This window comes from Pleurodeles waltl, chromosome 4_1 (assembly GCF_031143425.1).
Source record: "Pleurodeles waltl isolate 20211129_DDA chromosome 4_1, aPleWal1.hap1.20221129, whole genome shotgun sequence".
Taxonomy (NCBI): Eukaryota; Metazoa; Chordata; class Amphibia; order Caudata; family Salamandridae; genus Pleurodeles; species Pleurodeles waltl.
This window is the reverse complement of record NC_090442.1, coordinates 372840873-372866084: the sequence shown is the minus strand read 5'-3', so window position 1 is coordinate 372866084 and position 25212 is coordinate 372840873. Positions and strand designations below refer to the sequence as shown.

The window sequence follows — 25212 nt, the reverse complement described above, 5'->3', positions numbered from 1 at the left end:
GTCTTTATTTTCCATGTAAATATGTAAACAAAGTCTTAGTTTTGAGATGCATGGAACATCCTTCACAAAGGTTGTGATCTTGAACCATCCTCATTGTATGTACTGTATTTCAGCCTGTTCTGTGTGCTCTCTAGTACTCCTCTTGACCTTTATTTAAAATCACATTCACAGGGGGGGACCCTTTACTGCTCATGTCCTGACTGTGAGATTTAGTAAGCACAGCTCCTGCCCTGAACTCATGTTGAAATATCTTGCTTGCCTTGTTGTAAGTTTCTACCAACGTAAAAACTAAAAAAGTGCTAGTTTTTCTGCTCACAAACTCTTCAGCAGGCTAAAAACTTCTCTGCCTTTTATGACATTTCTTTGCTACCGTTTTCTCGAATGCCCCACAATACCTTTCTGTAAAAGTTAAAAAGCAGAATTTTATTGTAAGACCTTTCTTTTGGGTCAAGGACTATAAGTGATTAAAAAGCAACATCCGAGAAGGATACCATTGTTTATGATTGCTGTTTCAGAACAGATTACTTCATTTAATTTGCATAAAAGTTATTCGTTTTAGAAACGTGTCTCTCCAAACGTGGCAAAAGCGAGCGGTCAAAGCTTATTCCAGAAAGTGATAAAGTTATTGGAACTCAAACACAATATGTCACATTAAGCACCCCAGATTAACACCTCATTCACCCAGCCTATCTATGTCTTTTAAAAATGACTGGTTTAGGGATGATGGTTATGGACTATGACACCAAAAATGTGTTCTGTGACTAATAGTCCCCCAATACCTAACAATCTCCTTTGTGTGCAAAGTGTTCTGCAAAATAATAATGGACAGTAGTCTACCCTGCAAGACTTAAGTGCTACAAGGCCTAGGGAAAGGGCTGAATTCAGGTAGGAAAGGTGTAAAACCCACAGCTGACTGACAGGCCTAAGGCCAGGCAATTTGGTGAAATTATATTTTATGAGAGTGAATAAATTGGGCTACTTGCTTTGGCTAGCTTACCTGCTTGTGCACAACCCTAAAGGCTGCTGTAACCTTAAGGTCAGTGTGAACACAGTTATTCTGAGTGTGCTCACAAAGCCAGCCAGCTCATTGTCGTGTGCAGAATGACAATGGTCCATCCTGGCACACGGTATGAAGTGTGCTTCTTCCCACAACATATAATCTCAGACCTTAGAAAGTAACAAGAGTTAGAAATGGCCTCCTGTGGGGGGTGAACGGAAGAAGGGAGTGTACAGGAGATGGGGACCCTGGGAGAGGAAGGCAGGTGAGAAGCAAAAGGGTGTTCCATAGAGTACATCAACGCACATGTAGTGATCTGCCAAACACTGAGCTCATGCAAGTAATAGCCAGTAGGTTCAGGGAGGCAGATCTTGCATTGGAGGTTGGAAGACCAAAGGTGTTTAGTTAGATACCTGGGGAGGGACTGGAGTTACCTATAGTTGATGGAATGGTCTTGCTCTCAATTGTCTCTTTAACTAAGATCCAGTGGATTTAAGTGAGGGCAGACTCAATATGGCTATTACTTCTTACTCTAAATAAGACTTGAGTGACATGGTTCTGCTCCTTTTGCAATTTGGCAAGTGTCTTCTCAGATCTTAGGGACATGTGATATACATTTATTTAAACTATAAGTCTCTGCTATTACTTTAGCGCTATTTTGCAAGTCACTCGTGACGTACCCCAGCCTATTATGTGTTGCTACACTTCTTTTTCATATAACTGTAAACTGCACAGAGTCTAAATTAGCAAACTTTTTTTATTTTGTTGCTTTCATGTATCTTTTTAGTGACTGGCTCCCAGAATAGGATTTGCAGTCATTTTTGTTTTCCCTGTTCACAAACTGTTTCCCCTTTTTTAGTTAGCTCTTCTGTATATTTTTAAGGTAGTTCTGCTCCCTGCATCTCTTAAAAATTGAGTTTGAGTGTAATTGCTGTGTTTAGGTACTCAGAGTGCAGGAGTGTTCCAGCCTTTGTTGTTTCTGCCTGCCAATATATTAGTCATCCCACCTTTGTATAACATTTGTGCTGCCTCTTCTTCGTCTCATTTAGAATCTGTGCTAATGTTTGCTGCAGGTCATTCAGGTCACTGACCTGATCCAACATGTATCTGTTGTGTTGGTCCCCCATGCCTGCTGAAAACCAAGTGCCACATTTATGAAGCATTTCTGTGGTCTGAAACAGCCGATCAGGCTGTTAGGTATGTAGAAAACACAAATTGAGATTTGGTAAGACGTTACCGAATCGCTACTTATCTTTGTGATTTGGTATTTGGAAGGGACGTGTTTAGGTCATCCCTTCCAAATACCAAATCTGAATGGGGTGTATGAATGTTTTGCAACCAAATTACAGTTGCAAAACATTCATAATTTACCGACCCCTTCCCCTTTCAGAATGGAAAACAAATATTTTTTAAGTATAGGCTGTGATCCCATGAACCAATGCCTACTCTTAAAAAATGAAAATGCAAAGTTTCCTTTTTTCTTTTCAAATACATCCCATTTTCCTTTAAGTTTAAGGAAAAAGGGCTGTATTTAAAACAAAAGATTGCTTTTTAAAAAAGCAATCACAAACATAATGATCTGCTGACCTCAAAAGGCCACCATCCCTGTGATGGCTGCGATTCCTAATGGGTCGCAAATTGCAACCTACCTCATTAATATGCCTGAGTTAAGTCTATTTGCAATCCTCTAGAGATGGCTAATGAAACTCAAAAGAGTTTCATACATTATGAATTCCGATTTCCTGATTGTGATTCAGAGAGAATCGCAGTTAGGAAATTAGTATTCCTCATGTTAGTACATATGGCGCCAAATGACTTATCTATAACTTCACTAGCTTAAAGGGAGGGCTCGGAAGTCACTTAAAATGCCACTGTATAGTTCTTGCTCAATCTGACTTGGAATTTTCATCATGCCCTAATCCGTAAATTTTTAGCGAATACCATAGTAATCATATCAGTTTTGAAGAGACCTAGGCCTAGCTTTTTTAACCACATTATGCAGCTTTATAATATAACTACTTATTTTATTAGGATTATTATTTATATTTTTTGCCATTTTAGAGACATCCACACTAGGTAAGTAGTTTATTGCAAAGTTGCTTCAACAATGCTGAGAAATTAATGTTCAATTGATGTCACTTCCTGTGATGTCACTTCATTTGATGTTACATCTGGCGGGGCTCAGCATCTTTGTATTCTGCCTTGGCCCCCACGACCCCTAGGACTGGCCTAGCAGTGGAGTACCTATTGTTTCAGTCACTTTGTTTTGCCTAACTGGATTCCCTGATATTTTAAGCATCTCCACATGGCAGCATCTCATCTTTTTTTTGTTACGTTTAACATTTTCAGCTGACACCATTTTTTTCATGTTTTTTTGTCAAATCTAATGGCACTGGATGAAGGGCCAAAGTATGCCACATGGTTCTCTAAATTGTGCAGCAAGAAAAAGAAAATTATGTAACATAATGCTGCACATTTTGTGGTAGCGTTTTTTATTTTGTCATTTTTCCTCGTTTGGTGTTAAGTAAAAAAAAAATACTCAGGACTGCACACGTCATAGTGCATTTTTTCTGTAAACCATTTTGCACAGTAGCTCATGCTGCTGTACAATAGGTAAAAAACATTGACATGGAATAGATTAAACCTGTTGGCTTTGCCAATGCTTGTTTTTATTTACCTCCCTTTCTTCCCTTATTTCGTACGGTCTGCGATGCTCCCTCCATGTCCCCCTTTTCTTTCCTTTACTTTCCCTCTCTCTGCTCCTAAAGAGCTAAGCAGCTAACAATTGGAGCTTCTCATCTATAAGGAGGAGTGAAGCTGGGGACCATGTAGGATGTGAAAGAAATCTGAAGGCTCGAAAGGGCGCTCTGAGCGCAGCTCCTCCTTCACCGCCATGTTTCTATTAGCTGCAGCCGCATATTCTACCTCTTTAGACGCCCCATCCTTCGACGATGTGCTTTGTATCAAAGGCCACAGTCTTCTCCGACGGTCTGACCTAGGTCACGTGCCGTTTAAAGTTATATCTGTGATGTCCTGCACAGGGTACAAATCATGTGATGTAATGTCCTGTTGTCATAATTATGCTTGAAACCCGAAAAAGTCCACCTCATTTCTGTGCTGGAATGCTGGTAAGTGTGGAACGTATTGCTCGTCTCCTGCCCGAAAAATGACACTGCTGTTCTTTCTGAAACTGCGCAGACCCACCCAGAAATGTTCACAAACCTTCCCTCAACCTTACGTTTGTGCGAGACATTGTCTACTATTATAGGGAATTTGCCCTTAACGCGCTTTGCTGTACATACTGAAGTTGAACGTATTTGAACTGAGTTGAACTTAGAGTATTGGGCATGAAAACTTAAAAAGAGAAGCCGAGCAAGTTTAGTGGGAGAAGCAACTTGAAAACGATAGAAGTGAAGGAAGTGACAGAGTAGAAGAACAGGTGGATAAACGAAAATAAGGGAACTAAAGGAATGATGTCTAGAAACCTAGAGGATACAAAAAGTGGGGGCAGAATAAGAGTGAGGGAAAAACAAAAAGAGGAACAAAGAGCATCTGGACATAACGAAAGATATTTGATGAGAAACTGGAAAGAAAATGAAAAGAGACAGAGAGGGTAACTGCAAACATATACTACAAAAGAAAAATAACATGTAGATATAAATATATATATATTAGAAACAAGAATGGGATAAAGGCGAGATAGATAGTGTTATAAAGTGGCTACCAGACAGATGAGAAAGAAAGAACGTGATTGCAAAAGGGGGAGAATAATCGTAAGAAAACCAAAGAGTAGATGTGGGGAGAGGAAAGTAAGAGAAAGAATGACAAATATTGATTGAGAGACTAGGATGTAGAAAGGCACGAAGAGAGAAAAAATGTGATTCCCGAAGACTTCTCGCAATTTGGAAACCCGATAGGAGGCAGCAGTTGATCTCAGAAGCTAAAAATAGTTTTCGGTCAGACGGTTGTGAGCAACTCTGTGTACCCCCCACGATCGGAATGAACATTAATTAGGCGGCACATACGGGTCTGGAGTTTGTTTTTAAGGTAAGACAGATTTAATTCTCGATCTAACTTTGAAAGTACAACAATGGGTCTTTATTTTGCGGCTGTCAGTTGCCGTTATCTGCAGTTTTAACAAACGGAACGGAAGGCAGTTTACTTGGGAACCGTAAATGCGCTGTCTTCGCCTCCCTCATGGAAATATCGCTTCTCCTGCCGGGCTGCTCGACACTGTGTCGCAGGGTCTCCGAGCACGAGACGCGCTTCTCAGAGTGGTCTAAACGTCCTACGTGTTCTTTACGGAGGGTAACTTTACACATATTGTTTCATTTTGGTTGCACAGCGTCGGCACCTCGGAAGCCATCCGAGAGCTCGGGCTACCTCCCTTGTTTCGGGTATGTGATTTCTTACACATCTTCAGTACTTGTCGTGACGCTACTGGGCGGCAGGGATGTGACTGTACACACTGTGTAGGTAACCTGTGATTCTGGTACACCCATGCGTATGTACACGTCATTGGACAGTATCATATGCATACGGTGTGTTTCCTGTGTAGCTGTTTGCAGGATGCGACTGTAAACACGTTGTGTACAAATAGGACCACGTTTATCAACACTTTGCACTACTGCGAAGTCACTAAACGTGACGCAAACTGGCACAAAATGTTGATTTGGGGTTTACTTTCCAGCACACACCTTGTGCTCTACTTTGTGCTACTTTATGTCAAGGAGGCTTCAATGGGTGGTGCATAGGCTTTTCCAAGTACCACTCATAATTTTTTATGCAAAGCCCTGTCTACAGGCACTGAGCAGGAAAAAGTAATATTTTCTCCCAAGGTTTCATGTGTGCTGTACTGTACACCACACAAAGTGGGGAAAGTTTTAAAGTATGTCCAAGCATAGTCATTTATACTAGAAGCCTATCCCTCCAGTACAAGACGTATACAGTACTCACAAGGACACCTTTGTATCATGGTGCAGTGGGGTGGGCATGGCACTAGGCAACCTAAAAATGTACCAGTGCTTGAGAAGAGTCTAGCGGCTCCATATTTTAGCAGGCTGGTGCTGTCCTGCTCTCTCCCTCTCATGGAACGCAGAGAAGGCCCTTAGGTTGCTGTGATGAGTGAGATATTAGTAAATCTGCCCGCATTACAACTCTAAAGATGCGCCTGTGTGTGGTCACTTCACACAATTGCAACACTACTGCAAGCGGCATAGGATTTTGGAAGCATTGTCTGTGCAACATTACATTTTGGGAGCAAAGTGTGCACAGCATGTGATTCTTACGGTGAATGATTACTGTCAAAATATGTGGATTGCACACAGCCCTTGGGCCTCGATGTATTAAGGGATGCCTGGGTGCCCACATGGGGCCGTTCAATTTTGTGCTGCAACTGCAAGTCTTTTTAATGGTAAATAAATCGACACAATGCTTTGCGTCACTTGGTGCCATTTGGAATTCTGGTAAATAACTGTGTAAGGGCACTGTGTGGATGCAATGTGGGATTGTGAGAGTAGCAAATGATCTTTAAAGCACTCTGTATGTCTCTAAAGGATGTAATAAAGACACTAAGATGTGTATACAGCTTGTGATCCTAAAAGCAATTCTTGGACATAGCATGTAGCTCCTGGTACTAAATGCTCCATATAATTGAGAGTTATGGAATGCCTTGTATGCAAGAAATATACAATGAAGTAAGCAATTCTGCGAACTCTTTATCCATGGCACACATACTTCTGACACTACAGCAGAGGTCTTCAAACCTTTTGATGACGGGACCCCCCCCTGAAAAATCCTTCAAGAACCTGGTACTCCTCATCATCGACAATCATAAATGTCCCCGATTCCCAGAGCAAATCATTTTTACGGTGAAGAAATAATATTAAACAGTGTTTAGCTAACCAAAGGTCAGTGAGTGTGGTGGAGTGGTCAAATGTGTGGCTAAAAACAAAGGTCCTCATTTATGAGGAATTGGCGTAGGGCAGCGCTGCAAGTCTTCTTGCTACACTGCCCTACGCCAATATAAAAGGGAATGAATGGACCATATTTATGAAATACAGTGGATTCCTGTCCTTTCCCCCTGCGCTGGCTCACAAATTGCTGCCTGGCGCCAATGTAGGTAGGATTGTTTTTGTGCAGGAAGGGGCACCTTCCTGCACAAAAACAATCTGAGAGGTATTTTCCTCTTTTTATGTGCCACAGGATGCAACACGCATGAAAAGAGGAAAAAACGAGGAGAAATGAAAACATTTCTCTTCATTACGTCTGGGGAAGAGTAAGGTTTTGGTACTGCTCCAGTTGACATGATTTTGAAAATCTGGGGCAGCTTCAAAATCCATGTGTGTTGCGTGGGAACAGCCACCACAACGTCCATGGTACGCCTCCTTGGCGCAGAGTAAGGCACACAGCATCTTGCACAGCTTTGCCTTACTCCATATCCATGAGGCCATGCAAAGCCACGTAGGGTGGTTTTGCGTTACCTCATAGATATGATTGGGAGGCTTATGCTGCCGGATTGTCAAAAAAAGTGATACTCTGGTGATGCAAGCCTCTCATAAATAGGCCCCAAAATATTCTGTACGTTTGTTTAGGCCTTTCACTGTCAGGTAGCTACATATAAAATAACAGCCAGCTTAAATGAAAAATAAATAAAAGAAAGTTGTTTCTCAGTGGGAAATGCACTGTAGTGCATTTTGAAACCTCTATTCGTTAATATACTGCAGAGGTCTGTGTGTAAACGGAGAGGACAGAAAGCACTGTGCTTCCAAAATATAGATTTTAGTAATACGCAGACTGTATGTAGTACAATTCTTTTTTACATCACTGTCCCTTCAAGACCTCCTTAGGGGTAGTAAACTCTATGTAAATACAATTACAATGAAAAGCACACACTTCACAGTTCAGTTGTTAACTCTTTTTACTATCACTCAAAAAGAATAAATCTTTGTCATCACAAAGCTTCCAGTGATTCAATCAGTACCGGCTCCCAAGCATCCTTTACATTTGCAGATTAACTGGTAGATTCAGGCAAGCCGTCACCCTGGCAAGAACGCTTCTTTAGATGTCTGCCGCTCCCTCGGATGCACTTAACAGGAGAATCACTGAATAACAATTCCGCTAAAGCTTTTTAAACTGTCTATATTAACCTTCCCAGGACGTTTGTCGTTTTGGATTCGAGGCGGATGTGGCTGAGGAATGTGTGCCCCCTTCCGATGACTCCACGCACCCCTTGGGGATCACGACTCATAGTTTGAAGACCTCTGCACTACATTATGGATGTACCCTGTGTATATACACCACGTGTTTCAGAATTATTCAGGCAGTCGGTAGTATGTGATGTGGTACTCGTGTAGTTCTACTTCACAAAACAAATGAAATGGGAATACGGAGGGAATATTCATGTACAATTTATGCAGTAAGAAAACACTCTGCCTTCTTCGCACTTTTACTAGTGGGAAGTTGGACATTCCAGGCCAATTCACAAAGCCATTTATGAGTATGAGTATGTTAAGTCACTTTACATAGTCAAAATTGCCTATGTAAATTGACACTTAGGCCATATTTATACTTTTTTAGCGACGTATTTACTTCATTTGTTGACGCTAATGCGGTGCTAAAAAAGTATAAATATGGGCTCTAGTACGTAGGCAGCGTGTGATCTTGACACCAATGCATATATATATGACATGTATGGTATGCCAGGATAATGCACTGAGTCTGTCATCACTGCATATACCTGCTTGTGCAAGTGAAAGTTCATCATGTAAAAAGCTTGTGAGTCTGTGCGTTGGAGACACAACTTAACACACTCAGATTGTGCCTGTGTAATTGATCACATTAAAATATTAACAGTGCTAACAAGTAATAGTGAGCATACAGCTCTTTAATCAGGTGTGCACAAAGGTGCAGGCAGAGTCTGGTAATAGCAACGGTACTAGAGAATGTTAACTGAAGTGAGGTTTTGATGGGGGGTTTACTCTCTCTTGTTGACACTGAGCACATCTGCACCACGTCATCAATACAACTAAAGGTAAAAAGCAGTGAGGGATCTCGACCCGTGAACGTATCTATTACATGAAGTCGTTGAAGCAGCATTGGTGCGCATTTGTAGGCAATGGTTCATGAAATGAGGTAAAACAGTTTCACTGCCTCATAGGCACATATTTAAAGAAAACGAAAAACATTTTTTCTCCAGCCTCCATTCTCTCGGAGCAGTTTCACTGATAGCTCTTTTTGGCTCTGTAAACAACAGAACGCAAGGTCAAGTGGATTCCCTTCTCTAAAACAGGAAGCATCTACTTATCCACTGATAAAAACGAGCACAAGCGGCCATGATTATTCCCTCCGAAGAATCTAGCAGGTTTGACGTTAGCCCTGGGAAAAGCTCCACGTGGGCTACGTGCGAATGTCAAACCAGGCTACGCCTAGAAAGAAATCAGTGAACCGATTCAAAACAACTGTTTACCAGTAAATGACACAATTATTTTCGATCAACAACTTTCCAGATCTCTAAATACAACAGCGTGACGATGAGATAAAGAGTTTGTCCTGTACAGGACGTAAGAGACAGGCTGCATATGCTTAAAATGTTTGCAGAGAAAGAGTTCAGTATATTACTCCTGTAAAGGTTCTTGCACAGTTTTCAAGTTGTTGATAAAGTGATTAACTCGCACAAATAATGTCTATTTTTAACCTATCGACATAAATGCGATATAAAATGTGGGGGGTTACCAGCCATTGAATTGCCTGGTGTAGTGTGTTATCTGTCCTTATTCTGCCCATTTCAGACAGTTGGTGGAACAGAAACAATGGAATGTGTGATCATGCATGTCCAATGGACCAGTGGAACACACATGCTTACTCTGAATTCCTAACGTGTGAGAGGCCTTTTCTGTGGCTCTTTGAGTTGTCGGTGGTTACAGGATTTTTACCAAGCTCTTGTGTATTGTTGCACTTTATAATCTTGACCCTCCAAGGGTAGAAAGATTCAGGAGTCAAGACTTCTTCCTGCGATGAGTAATTCTCTGGAAGTCTGATGCAGTATTTCACAGTTTGTTGGGCGGGTCCCTGCAGTGATGGAGGCCCTGCCTGTGCCAGCCCTGCGGTAGTGCACTCACTAAAAAGTGAGGCCCATAATGTCAAGCGGCTGCGCCACCAGTGCGTCACTTCTTGTGTTGCACCAGAGACGCAGGCTGCACACCAATATCTACAAGGCCACTACATGACTTTGTAGATATAGAGTAAGGCAACGCAGCACGTCACTGCGTTGCCTTACTTTTCACCATAGAGGCAATTCCATGGGTGTTCCCTTGCAACACCCATGGATTTTGACGCATTTCCAGATTTACAAGGTTTTATAAACCTGGGAATGCGTCAAAAAGCCTACACCTCTCCAGGGGTGGCGTAAGAGTGGATCAACGGGGAGAAATAACATTAATTCTCCCCATAGTTTCTTCTTTCTATGTGTGCTTCACTCTTCAGCACACATAGAAGGAGGAAACTGCCTCCATTGATTGTTTTTGTGCAGAAATGTGACCCTTCCTGCACAAAAACAATTATCTCCCAACGTAGGCAACCTTGCACCATAGTGCAAGGGTGCCTGCATCGGTGCATGACAGCAATTTGTGCACCATTGCAAGAGGAGAGGACAGAAATACGTTTTATCTTGTAGATACAGTGCATTTCTGGCCTTTCCAGGTGGTGCAGGGCATCGCAGCAAGGTTTTTGCTGTGCCGCTCCGCACCATGGACCTTGTAAGTATGGCCCTGAGTTTGTCTGTTACTCTGAAGAGGTATTTGTGCTGGAAAAAAGACTGGCAACATACCATCATCATGTTTGTTAAAATTGCAATGCTCAGTGGGCTGTCATGTCATGGTCACTCACTCAGCTTTACTTTTGATCTTCAGAAGCATACTCCCGAAGCGGTGGTTTGTTTCTGAAAAACCAATCAACTTGTTTTCCTACGTAATGGGACATTTTTGCTTTTCCCTTCCCTGCCAGGCCTCATGTGGAAGACTCAGGTTGGAAAAATGAGGATCCATCATCCTACCCTATGTACGGCAGTTCTTCTGATATGGGATCGCCTGCAGCACTGTGGTGGGTGGGCCATCAGCAAAGGGTTCCCACAGTGGAACCAGTTGAGGTAGCTTGTCAGAAAGCTGGCAATTCCCCTGCTTCTGAAGGAGGCAGGGTAACAGCCTGTTTGGCTGCCTGAAACCGCCACAGGGTTAGGGCACACATCCATCAAACCCCAAGTGACCTTGTTTTTCTAAAATTACATAATAAAACATTTAGGGCAGTTAACGTTATACAGAACAAAGTAAACCAGAAGTATGCGATTCGGACGTGTTATCACTGGTATTAGAAGTAATTGTTAGGCTGAACTAAACTTTGTGTTTCTATCTCTCACCAGTTACCACATACTGTGGAACATGATGGCCAAGAGTCATCACGGGGAAGCAGGAATAGGATAGGACAAAAAGAGAGGCAGCACAGTACTCTGCTGCCAATTCTAGACAGTAAGGATGTAGCGGCTACTTCCAAAACAAAAATAAATATTACGTAACTTGCCATAACGTGTTCTATGCTTAACTTAATAGTGAAAGGATACCTGAGCAATATCTCCATATATCCAAATATTCGTACTTTTGTTGCAACTTGAGAATAAACAATGTTGAGCATATTGAGGTAAATCTAGGCTCCTTCCACTGCGGGCCAGTTCAGCCACTAGATGCCTTTGTAAGGGGAAAATGAAGCGAAGGAAAGACAAAGAGATAGGTTGGTGGAAAACCCAGCCATGTTGTGGCATGGCACCTTTAGAAATTGTCAAAGTTCAACAGCTTCACACCTTTGGAGAGAGAGCACATTCAGTGGGGATGCACAATAGCGATATTCAGCTATCTTATCATAAAGCTAAGGTATGACTTACCCAGTGCAACATGCTGGAGGACTGTATAACCAGCCCCTACGTGGACCTGGAATCCTGTTCATGAGTTGAAGTAAGATGGAATATCACAGCAGCACCATAAGGTAGAAGGCTGTGAGTAGTGAGATACAAGTAATAAACATGTATGTTAGAAATGGGGTTTCTGGTTGGTTAGGCTATGCACCTAAGCCAGGCAGAGCCCACCCATTCTAGTCAGGGTGAGGGAGTTACACACCCAAGATAACCCCTGCTTACCTCCTTGGTAGCTTGGCACGAGCAGTCAGGCCTATCCCAGGTGCAATGTGTAAAGCGATTGCACAACATACACAAAACACGTGACACAATAAATTGACCACAAAGGAAACACAATACCAAGTTATATAAAAATATACTGTATTGCACAAAGCATCATTAGACCAAACACAACATGTCAGCAATACCCTGCTACACAACCAGTTGTCAGAACATTACTCAGTTATTAGTACTCTGCAAAAGCCAGCAGTAGTCACATAAAACACATAGGTTACTGGGTATCTTACAACGTACACATTGTTAATAAAAATGCACTTATCATGGTAAAACACATATCGTAAGTGTCACAACAGCATCATGAATGCCCATAAAAAGGAAACATCAGAGAAACTCATGGCACCATCGTGAATGCACAGAAAACCCAACATTCCTACGTTGAATAGGTCAGCCTAATCAGATTATCAGGGCTACCATGCCTTAGGGCAAACGGGGACGTCTGTGTCCTGATCCTGGATCTCCTATTCTCTGATTTCTGAGGGGTTCAAAATGACCCCCAGCGGGACGAGGCCTCCGTTTTAGCTTCTGTTCGTCCCCAAGAAAACAAGGCCCCGCCATCCCCAGTAACTATCCAGGGAGGGGGGAAGAAGAAAAAGGAAAGCCCGCACCTAGACGGGAGGCGACCCCACTCTTCACACGGGGGCCGCCTTCATCTAGGAACCCACCTGATGAGGTCCGGGAGTGCTTGCGGCTTTCCGCATCCTTGGAGACCACGCACCTCCCTCACAACACGACAGCCCGTCCTTTGAGCCCACTCGGGGCTGGGAGGCCGCCTCACCTGCCCAGCCGGCGGCGATCCGCTGCTCCTGGATGCTGCTTCACCTCCGGGTGACAAGCGGTAGTCGTGGTTAGTTGAGTGCTCCTCCAGGGGCGTGTCACGGCCACAGCCACTCCTCTGGCCATACACGGCCCTCTGCGGCGGGTCTCCCACACAGGGAGAGACCCGCTTGTTCCAAACTCGGGCTGCGGTGGTGAAGCACCCAAAGTAGGTGCCTGCCTCTGCCCCAGGGGAACTTTACTTAGCGCTCCTCGTCCTGGGGGCACTACAGGGCGTGCGCTCGCTCCGTTTCCCTTTTTTCCCCGTGCTCAGGGAATATTGCACTGGCACACCAGATCCAGCACTTCTCATGCACTGTGAAGAATATAAATCAGGCGCTCTTTCAGCGCTTCAGCAAATAAAAATTGCTAGGGAACAGGGGCCTCAGCACTAAGCCTCTGGAGAAAGCAAACGTGATCACAGGGTAGCAGGGCCCAAGAAAGCAGGCCAACACAAAGGTTTGCAGTTAGAGTAAGGTTCTCCTAGTGACCCAGCCGGTCACAGGTCAACACAACTGCAGCAGTTCAAAGGAGGTTCCTGGCAAGTCCTTCCAGCAGTATCCTGTGTCCTGTTCAGTAGTGCATTAATGTCTCTCTTACATGGGGAAAAACCCCTGTACTTATACTCATTTTGCACAAGCTTTACAAAAGGAGGGTGAGAAGAGGTTCCAACCAGTCCTAACTGGTTCTAGGAGTGTCCCCTCTCTCCTCCAGCACAGTCTCCAGACATAAGTAGAGGTAAACAAGCCCTTTGTGTGAGGCCAGGGCACAGCCTTTGCAAAGGCAGGTGTGCCCTGCCTCTCCTTCTCTCAGCCCAGGAAGACCATTATATATGCAGACGCAGCTCTGTGACACCCCCCTGTGTATGGGTTATCTGAAAAGTATGCACAAAGCCCAGCTGTCACTCTGCCCCAGACGTGGATTGGAGTCAAGATGCAAAACACCAGAGTCATAAGCAGAGTGAAATGCTCACTTTCTAGAAGACATAAGGTAGGGCATTTCCAATGCAATCCTATGAGTAAGGCAGCTCTCACAGCAGTGAGAAACCTAATAGGCTGTTTGTCACTACTAGGACAGACCACACAACCAGGCACATGTCCTGCCTTGTACATACATAACACCCTGCCCATAGGGCTAGCTAGGGCCTACCTTAGGGGTGACTTACATGTAGTAAAAGGGTAGTTCCAGTTCTAGCAAGTAAATTTAGATGCCAGGTCCCTGTAGCAGTAAACTGCGCATGCAGGCCCTGCGCCAGCAGGCCTGAGACGAGTTTGAAAGGCTACTTTTCTGGATGGCCCACTAGTAGCATTTAGGCCCATATTTATACTTTTTGACACAAACCAGCGCCGGCGTTGGTTTGCATAAAAATGTTTACCGCCAGCTAACGCCAATCCTACGGGCCAGGCGGGCCACTAATTTAAGGATTGACATTAGCCGGTGCTGCAGGCTGGTCAGAGTAAAAAAAATAACTCAAACCATGCAGCGCCGGTGTAGGGAAAAATGGGGGTTGTGCGTCAAAAAATGGTGCAAGTCAGGTTAGAGTAAAAAATCATGGCTCAAACCGGACCTGCGCCATTTTTTGACACACAACCCCCACTGAAATGACTCCTGTCTTAGCAAAGACAGAAGTCATGTCCCCTTGCCCAATGGCCATGCCCAGGGGACTTCTGTCCCCTGGACATGGCCATTGGGCACAGTGGCATGTAGGGGGGTCCAAGTTAGGCCCCCCTATGCCACTTTAAAAAAATTATACTTACCTCGACTTACCTGTACTTACCTAGGATGGGTCCCCCCATCCATGGGTGACCTCAGGGGGTAGGCGAGGGTGGCAGGGGGTGTTCCTGGGGGCAGGGAAGGGCACCTCTGGACTGCTTCCATGGTCCGAGACCATGGAAGTGATTACACAGGTCCCTTAACGCCTGCCCTCACCCAGGAGTTTTTTAAGGCCCGCCCCCTCCTGTGCGTCAAAATGACACAGGAGTATAAATAAGATGCACAGGCCTTAAAGTAATTTTTGGGACGGGAACGCCTACCTTGCATGTCATTAACGCAGGGCGGTTTCCCGCATCCAGAAAATGACGCACACAGAGGGATTTTGACGATCGAGGGGCGGGCGTCATAGTACAAATATGGTGTTAGGTTTGCGCCGAATGTGCGTCAAAAGTTTTGATGCACATTCAGCGCACACAGAGTATAACTATGCCCCTTCATTTACTGGCCCTGGGTATATAGATTCCACTATACAAGGGACTTACAGGTAAATTAAATGTGCAATTAGGTGTAAGCCAATCATTCAAACTTTAGAAGGGAGAGCACCTGCACGTTAGCACTGATCAGCAGTGATAAAGTGCCCAGAGTCCTAGAGCCAACAGCAAGAGGTCAGAAAAAATAGGAGGAGGAAGGCAAAAAGTTTGGGGATGACTCTGTAAAAAGGGCCAGGTCCAAGAATATAACAGACTGAAATAAGTACACAAGGAAAATCACACTGAGAAAACCGGGAAGGGAGAAAACAACAAAAGTGAAGGGTCGAGAAGGCTGAGTGAAAACTCACTGCAAAAGTGAAGGATTTGTAACACTCGCTGTTGCCGGACAACTTGCTTACTCATTTGGTAGGTGGTTATTGTAACTCTGCTCTTATTGACCTGGAAGAACTGCCTGTTTGGCTGGTGTGGCACAACCTCCCTGTCTAGCCCTGGAAGCATTTTCCCTTTTGATGCATGGCTCTCTGTGCTCCAGTGTCTGGCATCCTGATACTGCTCCTCTCGAAATACCCTCATAAATCCTGGGTTTAGGCTTTGAAGTATATCTCTTATGAAATGCAGAGGTCAACAAGGAGCACCAGCAATACTTTTTGATACACCATGCCCCTTCCATGCAACAAAATACCTCAACGGTCCCTTACTCAACCTAGAGTCCAAAATAGCCTTGACTTCAAACTCTGTGGTTCCATAAACTAACGTGGTGGCTACAATGAAGAACATGTTGACATGGCTTTAATACGAGCAACATGGTAAACAGGGTTTATCTTCCAATAGTCAGGAAGGTTTAATTTAACTGCAGCTGACACCAATATTTTTACCAGTGAGAAGGGACTTATTTTTTGACAAACTTGAGATGAGTTCCATCTATGGTATTTAGATTTGGGGGAACGGGATATCCATCACCGTTGTGACCGAGTAACCCCTCTGCTGAGATTTAAATCAGGCCCTGAGTCTCTTTGTTTGTCCATCTGTCTGTGGTGAATGGTAGACAGTAGTCCATAACTCCTAGATTTTTTTAACCCCTTCTGTGCCCAGGACGTAATGGTTACGTCCTGAGGCACAGTGCTCGTGTGCTCAGGACGTAACCATTGCGTCCTGGGCACAGAGCCCAGAGGGAGCGCTAGCGCTCCCTCTGTAGAATTTCCCCCAACCCCCCCAAGGCAGGGATGGAAGGGGAAGACCTTCCCCTTCCAACCCGACCCCCCCACCCCCCAGTGACGTCAGCGCGCGATCGTGCGCTGATTGTCACAGAGGGCCTCCTCCATTGCGCTGGAAGCTCAGCTTCCAGCGCGATCGGAAGAGAAATGCAAAGCATTTCTCTTCCGATCACGTGGAGGAGGCAAGAGAGGCTTCAAAGGGAAGGAAAGGAATTTCCTTCCCTTTGAAGTCTCTCTCAGCGTTTTAAAAGCCAGATTGTAAAGCAATCCGTCTTTTGAAACGCCCACTAGACACCAGGGATTTATTTTTCTAAATGAAACTGGTATGAGGGAGCGACACCTTGGGCAAGTGTCACTCCCATAGGGGGCAAATTATATGTAGGCCATTTCTGCCCCCCCTTGGGGGGCAGATTGGCCTATTTTAATGAGGCCGATCTGCCCCCAAGGGAGACAGAAACCACTAGACACCAGGGAGTTTTTTTTTCTGTGAATTTCACGCAAGGGGAGCGACCCCTTAGGCAAGGGTCGTTCCCCTGGGGGGCAAATTTATTTTAGGCCATTTCTGATCAGCCTATTTTAATTAGGCCGATCTGCCCCCAAGGGGGTCAGAAACCACTAGGCAACGGGGATTTTTGTTGTTGTTGTTGTTTTACAGATGGGGAGTGACTCCTTAGGCAAGGGTCGCTCCCTTGGAGGGGCAAATTGTATTTAGGCCATTTCTGCCTGCTTTGGAGGCAGATTGGCCGATTTTAGGTCAATCTGCCCCCAAGGGGGTCAGGAACCACTAGGCACCAGGGATCTTTTTTTTGCACCGTCACGCAAGGGGAGTGATCCCGTAGGCAAGGGTCGCTCCCCCAGGGGGTGGGGGGGGCAAATTTATTTTAGGCCATTTATGCCCCCTCGGGAGCAGATCGGCCTATTGTTATTAGGCCGATCTGCCCCTCGGGGGCAGAAACCTCTAGGCACCAGGGTAATTTTTTTTTGTGTTTTTTTTTGTTTGTTAGTTTTTTTAGAGATGGGGAGTGACCCATTAGGCAAGGGTCGCTCCCTGGGGGCAAATTGTATTTAGACCATTTCTGTCCCCCTTAGGGGCAGATCGGCGGATTTTAGGTCAATCAGCCCCCAAGGGGGGCAGATACAACTAGGCACCGGGGATTTGTTTTTTGTGCCAATGTCACACAAGGGGAGCAACCCCGTAGGCAAGGGTCGCTCCGGGGGGTTTGGAGGGGCAGGAGGGCAAATTTATTTTAGGCCATTTCTGCCCCCCCTGGGGCCGGCTGATCTAGAGGCCAAAATCCACAGGTAGGCACTTTGCAAAAAACACCTCTGTTTTCTGTGAAAAAATTTAATGTGTCCACGTTGTGTTTTGGGCCATTTCCTTTCATGGACGCTAGTTCTACCCACACAAGTGAGGTACCATTTTTATCGGGAGACTTGGGGGAACGCTGGGTGGAAGGAAATTTGTGGCTCCTCTCAGATTCCAGAACTTTCTGTCACCGAAATGAGAGGAAAAAGTGTTTTTTTGGCCACATTTTGAGGTTTGCAAAGGATTCTGGGTAACAGAACCTGGTCAGAGCCCCACAAGTCACCCTATCCTGGATTCCCCTAGGTTTCTAGTTTTAAAAAATGCACTGGTTTGCTAGGTTTCCCCAGGTGCCGGCTGAGCTAGAGGCCAAAATCCACAGGTAGGCACTGTTTTGTGTGAAAAAATGTGATTTGTCCACGTTGTGTTTTGGGCCATTTCCTTTTGTGGGCGCTAGGCCTAGCCACACAAGTGAAGTACCATTTTTATCGAGAGACTTGGGTGAATGCTGGGTGGGAGGAAATTTGTGGCTCCTCTCAGATTCCAGAACTTTCTGTCACCGAAATGAGAGGAAAAAGTGTTTTTTTGGTCAAATGTTGAGGTCTGCAAAGGATTCTGGGTAACAGAACCTTGTCAGATCCCCACAAGTCACCCATTTTGGATTCCCCTAGGTGTCTGGTTTTCAAAAATGTGCTGGTTTGCTAGGTTTCCATAGGTGCCGGCTGAGATAGAGGCCAAAATCCACAGGTAGGCAGTTTGCAAAAAACACCTCTGTTTTCTGTGAAAAAATGTGATGTGTCCATGTTGTGTTTTGGGCCATTTCCTTTCGTTGACGCTAGGCCTACCCATACAAGTGATGTGCCATTTTTTATCGGGAGACGTGGGGGAACGTTGGGTGGAAGGAAATTTGTGGCTCCTCTCAGATTCCAGAACTTTCTGTCACCGAAATGAGAGGAAAAAGTGTTTTTTTGGTCAAATTTTGAGGTTTGCAAAGGATTTTGGGTAACAGAACCTGGTCAGATCCCCACAAGTCACCCCATCTTGGATTCCCCTGGGTGTCTAGTTTTCAAAAATGTGCTGGTTTGCTAGGTTTCCCCAGGTGCCGGCTGAGCTGGAGGCCAAAATCCACAGGTAGTCACTTTGTAAAAAACACCTCTGTTTTCTGTGAATTTTTTTTATGTGTCCATGTTGTGTTTTGGGCCATTTCCTTTCGTTGGCGCTAGGCCTACCCATAAAAGTGATGTGCCATTTTTATCGGGAGACGTGGGGGAACGTTGGGTGGAAGGAAATTTGTGGCTCCTCTCAGATTCCAGAACTTTCTGTCACCGAAATGAGAGGAAAAAGTGTTTTTTGGGTAAAAGTTTGAGGTTTGCAAAGGATTCTGGGTAACAGAATCTGGTCAGATCCCCACAAGTCACCCCATCTTGGATTCCCCTAGGTGTCTAGTTTTAAAAAATGCGCTGGTTTGCTAGGTTTCCCCAGGTGCCGACAGGTAGACACTTTGCAAAAAACACCTTTGTTTTCTGTGAAAAAATGTGATGTGTCCACATTGTGTTTTGAGCCATTTCCTTTCGTGGGTGCTAGGTCTACCCACACAAGTGAGGTACCATTTTTATCGGGACACTTGGGGGAACACAGAATAGCAAAACAAGTGTTATTGCCCATTGTCTTTCTCTACATTTTTTCCTTCCAAATGAAAGGCAGTGTGTAAAAAAGACGTCTATTTGAGAAATGCCCTGTAATTCACATGCTAGTATGGGCACCCCAGAATTCAGAGATGTGCAAATAACCACTGCTTCTCAACACCTTATCTTGTGGCCATTTTGGAAATACAAAGGGTTTCTTGATACCTATTTTTCACTTTTTATATTTCAGCAAATGAATTGCTGTATACCCGGTATAGAATAAAAACCCATTGCAAGGTGCAGCTCATTTATTGGCTCTGGGTACCTAGAGTTCTTGATGAACCTACAAGCCCTATACATCCCCGCAACCAGAAGAGTCCAGCTGACGTAACAGTATATTGCTTTCAAAAATCTGACATCGCAGAAAAAAGTTACAGAGTAAAACGTGGAGAAAAATGGCTGTTTTTCTCACCTCAATTTCAATATTTTGTTATTTCAGCTGTTGTTTCCGTAGGAAACTCTTGTAGTATCTACACAAGTGACCCCTTGCTGAATTCATAATTTTGTCTACTTCTCAGAAATGTTTAGCTTTCTGGGATCCAGCATTGGTTTCTCACCCATTTTGGTCACTAACTGGAAGGAGGCTGAAAGCACACAAAATAGTAAAAATGGGGTATGTCTCAGTAAAATGTCAAAATTGTATTGAAAAATTGGGTTTTCTAATTCAAGTCTGCCTGTTCCTGAAAGCTGGGAAGATGGTGATCTTGCCACCACAAACCCTTTGTTGGTGCCATTGTCAGGGAAAAAACCACGAGCTGCCTTCTGCAGCCCTTTTTTCCAATTTTTTTGAAAAAAACAACATTTTCACTGTATTTTGGGTAATTTCTTGGTTTCCTTCAGGGGAACCCACAAAGTCTGGGTACCTCTAGAATCCCTAGGATGTTGGAAAAAAAGGATGCAAATTTGGCGTTGGTAGCTTATGTGAACAAAAAGTTATGAGGGCCTAAGCGAGAACTGCCCCAAATAGCCAAAAAAAGGCTCGGCAAGGGAGGGGGAAAAGGCCTGGCAGCGAAGGGGTTAAAAATGCCCTTCAAATCTGACTATAAACTTATTCCAGGTCTGTGTTGGTGACTGATGCCAACCCATGGAGCCGCACAATTTCTTTTAGAAAGGTTGCTGCAAAGGTGGGAACTGTAGAAATATTTTTTTAGGGGCATTAATTGTGAGATAGTCTACCATTGAAAGATGGCAAGTTTGTGATAAAATCCCTGAGTATTGTGACCATGGCTGTTGTGATGTAGGTAGTGGTTCACAAGTACCACTGGCTTCTTTAGAACTATTTAATTTGAGCACAGACTGAACAATGTTGTACATTTTGGTCTTATTCATGACTACCAGAAATGGTGTGTGATTGAATCTCTGGTCCTGCTTAGTCCAGGATGTCTAGCAATAGCGGGGAGGAGGTGAGGGCTCATGTCCCACTTCAGTATTTTTTCACTAGTAGTTGTACACCCTTTTCAGGGTGAAGACTTTGGCCTCATTATGAACCTGGCAGTCCATGGACCACCAGGGCCGCAGTGGTGGTCTCACCGCCACTGCACCGGCGGTGCAGACCCCCATATAATGACTGCGGCGGTTTGGCCACTGCCAAACTGCTGCTTCTCTGCCCGTCCCACCGCTTTACCGTCGCCCACCAGGCTGGAGATTTCCACCTCCATCTCGGAGGGAATTGAATAACCGCTGAGGTTATTTCGACTAGGGACACTGCCAGCATTTTCGTGGCAGTCTCACTGCCACAAAAATGCTGGCAGAAAGGTATCCCCATCACAGGAACTTGTGTTTCTGTCTTCAAGACACCCCCACAAACACCTCTGCACACACGCACTCATGCACCTACACACACATACAATCACACACAGACACACCCCCACTCACACATGCACTCACAACATTCACCCCATAGACACGCACACATCCCCATACACATCACACATGCACGCATACACTCTCCATCACCCCACCCCCTCCCTTCAGCTACATACATACATACACAACCCCCACCCCAACTCATCTTCACACAACCACACACGTACATCGCCGCACAGACACACACACACACACCATATACACATGCAAACATACATGCACCTGTATGCACAGACTCACTCACACCCTCCCTTACACCATACTCATTCACCAATGCACACACATCCACCCCATCCACATGCATACACACACACACGCATCACCATCACCACATTTACACACAGACACACTCGCATGCACAAACACACCCCCTCCCCCCACAGTCATGACACACATACACACACTCACACATACCCATTCACACCTCCACCCCTCCCCTTTGCGGATGACACTTACCTCACTAGACAATGTGCTCCTCCGTGAGGGGACAGGACCCGGCATCCCACCGCTGGCAGCCCCTGCGACCAGAAGACCACCACACAGAATTACTGGTTGTAATTCTGTGGGCATTCTTTTTCTGGCGTGGCGGTGCTGGGAGTGGAACCGCTTAAGCACAGCCGACCGCCGCCAGGTGTCCAACGTCTGGCGGTGCAGATGTCCGGAGGCAGTTATAATATGGCTGTCGGAAAAGACCGCCGCAGTCATAATTAGGGTCTTTGTCTTTGTGCCACAGGAGTTGTTTATCATGTCTTCTTTGTGTGAACTTTTGCTATCCACTCTTTCCTATTGATGGTTTGATAGCTCAGAGACAGTTTCTGTAGGAACTGTTTGCATGAGTTGGATGTTTCTGTTTGAATTAGTAGGAGAGACGATGTACTATTAACACTTTCTATTCTTCTACTTGATGAGATACAGCACCCACTACTGTGTCTGTTTGTGGATTTATAGGTAATCTGATAATGGAACTTAGAGAAAAAGAGAGGCCATCTGGAGTGGTTAGTGTTCAGATAATTTATGGATTTAAGCTGTCTCAAATATTTATAATCTTTCCAAATGGTAATACAATGATCATCCATTTCTAAATGATGTCTCCATTGTCTAAAAGTTTCCATAATAGCAAATAATTCTCTACCACAGAGGGTATTATTTATTTCTTTTGATGAAAGGAACGCAAGTAGGTTTATAGTATTGCTCCCCACGCTCGAGCCATAAAGAGTAAACTAGGGGTGGGTGAAACTCGTGGACTTTCACTCTGCAGAATTCCATAGAGTTACAAAACAACTCCACAAGATTCTCTGGGTTTCTGGAAATAGGCAGAAATGAGCACGCTGCGCTCCTCGCACTGATTTTTAGTGCCGGGAGCTCCCACGTGAACAGCAGAATGTGGCATTTCAGAGGCCACTGCTTCTCAAGTTGGTTTTCTTGCTGCTCTGGTACATTTCCTACTCGAGCAGCAGTATTCTCACTGCAAACGGTTGCTACTGTCCATGACTGCCCGCATTGGGAAAATCTTGCCCGGTGCACTCTTAGGGCCTAAAAATTGCACTAGGAAAAGTCAGTTCTCACTTGCACTCACCAACTTACCATTGCTGAGCTAAATGTATGAAAAACCTTGGTGCAGTTGGCCGAATTTGGCTGGTACTCAATGTTACAACGTAATGCAGAATAGCCAAAACTGAGCTAGAATGGCCAAAACTGTGGGTGGGATTTATTGCCCACCCCTAGAACAAACATTGTCTCCAGCAGACTTCCTACAGTGCCCCCGTCCCCCAAAGGCCATCACAAATGGGACTCCTGGGATCGTCAGACTGTCTTGCAAAAACGTTTTACAGAAAAAAAAGAAAAGACTGGATAAAGGCTCTCATGATTGTTCCCCAGGACCAAACCCCTTCCAGTCCACCAAATATAGAAACATATTTCACACATTTCTTGCTGAGACAATTTCAGTCTTACAGTAGCGGGGTTCACAATCTGTTCAATGACAAATAAACCCACACATTTTGGATGCAAATTGGAAGCTTTTTTGAAACACAAATGTTTTGTGAATAAGCTAATTTTCTCACCTACAATGTATTGAGATGAGATGCTTGATTTCTACTATGAACATCAGCTGTAGTTTTTTTCGAGCATCTGACAGGCCACATCAGGAGCTCCCGTCATGTTCCACGGCTAATGTCGAGGCGTTGGAGGCAGTTTGGATTCTGGTGCTAGCGTTTCCATGCCAGGACACAGGCGCAATGCCGGCCTGAGCATGAATGTTTCCATGAACCAGTTTCACCACCCAGAGGAGCCCGTGAACTCCCCTCTCCTCCTCAGAATCAGAGCCGTTCTTCGACTTGGAATCGTATTTGGAAAGCCAGAAAAGCAGCGTGAACTTCGACAACAGCATAGGCAGGGGTGAGTGAACTGTGGGGGGGGGGGGGAAAGAAGTGGCACAGCAGTAAATCAGAGGGGGGGGGTGAGGCATTGTAAAAAGTGCACAAATTAACCCCCCCCGTGAGTTTGGCACTAGAACCTCTTTCGGGGTCAGCACCAGCTTGGCGTGCTATGTAAGTGGCATATGTAGGTATGGGTGCAGTTTGTGGCATCTAAGCTGGTGCGAATAAGTTAATAACGGGGGCTCTGTCACATTTTGAGGAGAATGATACCCAACATAATGAAAAGGATTGCTTGTGAATTCCAGGCTAAGGTACTCCCAACTGGTAAAAATATGAAGGTGGCACGAAATTCGAAGGCCAAATGCCCCTCTTCATTAGATAAAACCTCCAGCCCAGGCTCAACCTTCTCAGTACTGCAAAACCCTTCTCAAACACTATTCACCTCCTTCACTTCTCAAGCTACTCCTAAAGCAAAAATCGTGATTATGGAATCTGAGTGCAATGAACTCAAAATTGGTAACCAGATGGGGGGCAACTTGCAGAACTTCAGTGATAACCAGAGCCTGTCACAAGACTTACGCCTTCCCGAACAGATGAAGCATGGTCAGGAAAGCAACCAACAAAATAGGAATGGGCAGCTACAGACATATCCACTATTTACCTTGACCGGATCCAAAGAGTTCAAGGAACCCCCTAAACTAGCACCTCCAGCGGAGCACTTAACAGAAGGGGGACAGGCTAGACTTAACTCAGTACCTATTCTGCAGTCTCCATCTCCCTATAATTTATTGAATACTCAGTAATGCTCAGACCCTTATATCTCTGCTGGGTCAATAGACAATTCACCTACTTTGGACTCAATTCAAATGGGGGCAACAACAGGGCACCAGGACGTGGGTAAAATAGCGGGAAACATAGGCTCTTCATCCTGTTCAGGTCTTGGTCATTCCGGACTGGCTTTCCACAACCAGACAGGAGGTAAACAAGTGGGAGAAGGTCCTTCAGCTACAGAGGGTCTGCTTCTTCAGATCCTCGGTGAACTTAAGGCTCTAAAACTGTCACAGGAAGAGGCAAATCGAAAGACGGAAGCTCAGCTCAGCCTCATAAACATCAACATGCAGCAATTGAGTACTCGTGTTAAGGAAGTCGAACAACGGGTATCAGACTTAGAAGATGATGGATCACACATGGAAGCATCAATTGGCAGATACCAAGCTGAATTGGCTGATTTCTAGATCCGGGTTGACCATGCTGAGAATCGCTCTTGTTGCTCTAACCTAAGGATCACAGGGATACAAGAAGAGCGAGTGTAGGAAGTTGGCTCTGTATATACTATTTCAAAGTAAGAAATAGTGTGCACAGAGTCCAAGGGTTCCCCTTTGAGTTAAGATAGTGGCAAAATTAGATAATTCTAATGCTCTATTTTGTGGTAGTGTAGTCGAGCATTAGGCTTATCAGAGGGTAGTGTTAAGCATTTGTTGTACACACACAGGCAATAAATGAGGAACACACA

At 44.8% G+C, this 25212-nt stretch overlaps 1 protein-coding gene across 4 annotated transcripts in view; it reads left to right on the top strand.

Moving 5' to 3' along the window:
• Positions 1-4920: 4920 nt before the first annotated feature.
• ABCC9 (ATP binding cassette subfamily C member 9) overlaps positions 4921-25212 on the top strand; it is an 843291-nt gene continuing 822999 nt past the window's right edge. For all 4 annotated transcript variants that reach the window (XM_069228541.1, XM_069228540.1, XM_069228543.1 and 1 more), the window contains exon 1: positions 4921-5044. The gene's annotated coding sequence lies outside the window, so the exon portion shown is untranslated. The remainder of the gene's footprint in view (positions 5045-25212) is intronic.